General features: G+C 33.7%; 1 protein-coding gene across 1 annotated transcript in view; it reads right to left on the bottom strand.

The window, feature by feature from the left end:
• CPNE8 (copine VIII) overlaps positions 1 to 2,919 on the bottom strand; it is a 214,551-nt gene that overhangs the window by 17,992 nt on the left and 193,640 nt on the right. The gene's annotated exons all lie outside the window — the stretch shown is intronic.

The raw sequence follows: 2,919 nt of genomic DNA on the forward strand, positions 1-2,919 counted from the left end.
GAAATATAACTACATACTCAACCCTACTAATATGTGCAACCAATGCTTCAATACAAAGTTTCAAAAATATATACATTTTTCTGAAATAGCACACTAGAATAACTGCAACATTTGGTGCATGCCAGCACACAGCCTTAGAAGTTAATTTACTAATAACAGTTGAGCTGGATGAGGGCCTACTTAGCACAAAGAAATGGACATAGGTTTTGGAAATAATCTTATCCTTGATAAGCAACACATAATGTGTATAATATTTAGTAAATTGCCTAAGATATCCAAACTTTATTTTCTTACCTTTAAAATTGATATAATAATACACTTTTGTATTGTTACTTGAATTAATTTAAAAATTGCATGTATGTTACTCAATATAAAATAAGGTTCTATAAATGGTAGCAATAATCAAAAATGCATTTTGTTTTGAAACTACATAGAGATGATGGTTGCACAACATTGCGAATGTACTAAATGTCATTAAATAGTACACTTTAAAATGGTTAAGTTTATTATGGAAATGTTATCGCTATAAAAAATAAAAATACAATAGTAGAAATGTTTTTTGGCACATCACATTGACTGTTCTTAATACACATTAAATCAATGAAAGATGGGAAGAATTATACCAAAGTAAAAATTATGTATATAATAATAACATATTCTAGTACTTGAAGAAGTTCATCAGAATTCTCACCAAATAATAGTAATTTAGAGGGAAATTTTATGAATGTATTTTATTGTATTTCTCCTTTTTTCACAGTGCTCTACATTCAAGGTATCTAGATTATATTCTTAATAAGGATAACCATTAGGATATCTTTACATGACCGGTATGCAGTTCATGTCCAATGATGAGTAAGCATTACAGTTCTCTTAGGAGATGGGATAGTAAATGAGAAAACATGGTGTACATTTCTAAAAAATTATCAAGTAGTTCATAGAAAAAGTGGCTTCAAGAAAACTCTATTGATCGGCCAATGAAATTCCTTTACAACCTGAAGGAGCTTAAGAGATCCCGTTTGAACAGGTTGGGGACAGACAAATAGTACAACATATCAGAGTACAACTTTTTTCTTGGACAACAGAATTAACAACCATACAAGGAAGAAAAATATTTGCAACACTCCAAAGGACTATATAGTAATAAAAATTTGTTCTAATTTGTATTAATTTGATGGTAATACAATCAATATTGGGATTGGAAAACAATCCAAACCAGCCAGGTGTGAACCTATGTTATTCTACACTTTTTTTTTAAAGAAAAGAAGTACAACAATTTCTTAAAGGAATTCAATTTTTAATTTTTAATACCTGTTATACTTTAAAAAAGTATTTCTTCCTGACAACAATTCAGAAACATAGCATTTTATTTTTCATGTGATTAATGGAAGGCTATAAATAGTAAGGAGAAAATCTTCTATGAGTACAACAGTATGGCTTTTATGCTTTTCTTAGCAAATGATGGGGTTTTTTTCTTTTTTTTAATGTCTTTTGAATAATTTTTCTTTTTTTTCTAGAATTTCATTCTCAGAATTTTGATCTTTCAGGATTGTGATTTTCAGGATTTTTTTTAAAAAAATTTATCCATATACAGTGTAGTTGATTTTCATGTCCATTTACCAATTCCTCCGTTTTCCCCTCCCTCTGCCCCACTTTTCCTCCCAATCAACATCATATCTGTTCACCTATCTTAATGCTTTTCTTAGCAAGTGATGCTCTTAAAATGGGGAATTTCAGCCAGATTAAAAACAATACAGAAAGCCGAGTATTGCACAGTCATTTAAAATACCACTTCAAGAGGCTTAACTGATTTTCTTTTGATTCACCAGAATGAACACCTAAGAGAAGGGGGAAAATATATTCATACTACCAAATAAGTTGAAGATGGAAGCTGAAGCAGATCATAGTAATCTTGAAATTTCTCTGGTTTGTTGTTTTATCTTAAATATTCACAGGAATTTTGCATTTTCCTTTATAATAAACATGTGCTTGTACTAATAGTTTATATTTCTTAGCTTTGAGGAAAATTAATGCTGTAGAAAGATGCATGAGCTTATTGTGTGGTTCTTGCTACCTCTAGACACAGTTAATTTGAAAATAAACTCCATTTTACATAAGAGCTGTCCAATTCATTTTAGTCTATCACCATCAACACCACAAACGAATCTTTTAAAATTGTTCATTGTTTTTATGGCATCTGTTCTACATGTTGGCATATTGTCGCACTTTGCAAGTAAATCTAAATTTCAGACAAAAACAATGTAGTACTACTGTTTCTTCCAATATAGCCTTTTATTTTAAAACGGTTATATACTATGATAAAATAATACGCTACAGAAATGTATGAAGTAAAAATATAAGCTGGCCACACCTCTGTCCCTCTTTCTAATGTATAGACTTGTAGATTCAAATTATCTTTTAAAAGTATTAGAGGGGCTGAGCCCGTGGCGCACTCGGGAGAGTGCAGTGCTTGCAGTGCAGCAGCGCTCCCGCGGAAGGTTTGGATCCTATATAGGGATGGCCGGTGCGCTCACAGCGCTCACTCACTGGCTGAGCGCGGTGCGGCCGGTCTCAAAAAAAAGGACAAAAAATAAATAAATAAATAAATAAATAAATAAATAAAAGTATTAGAGAAGATTATTAAAGAAACCTGATAAAGAATCCTTTTGTAAGTTGCATAATTAAAACTCTTATTACAAAAGCCAGCTGTCTGGGCTGGCCCGGTGGCGCACTGCTACAGTACGCCGCTTGGGAGCGCGGCGGCACTCCCTCCGAGGGTTCGGATCCCACATACAGACCGGTTCCCGCTCACTGGCTGAGCGAGGTGTGGGCGCAACACCGAGGGTTGCGATCCCGTTTCTGGTCCGGTCCAGTACGGGCGCGACACTGAGGGTTGCGATCCGTTGCCGGACACGAAAAAAA

This window comes from Galeopterus variegatus, unplaced genomic scaffold (genome assembly GCF_000696425.1).
Source record: "Galeopterus variegatus unplaced genomic scaffold, G_variegatus-3.0.2 Scaffold1635, whole genome shotgun sequence".
Taxonomy (NCBI): Eukaryota; Metazoa; Chordata; class Mammalia; order Dermoptera; family Cynocephalidae; genus Galeopterus; species Galeopterus variegatus.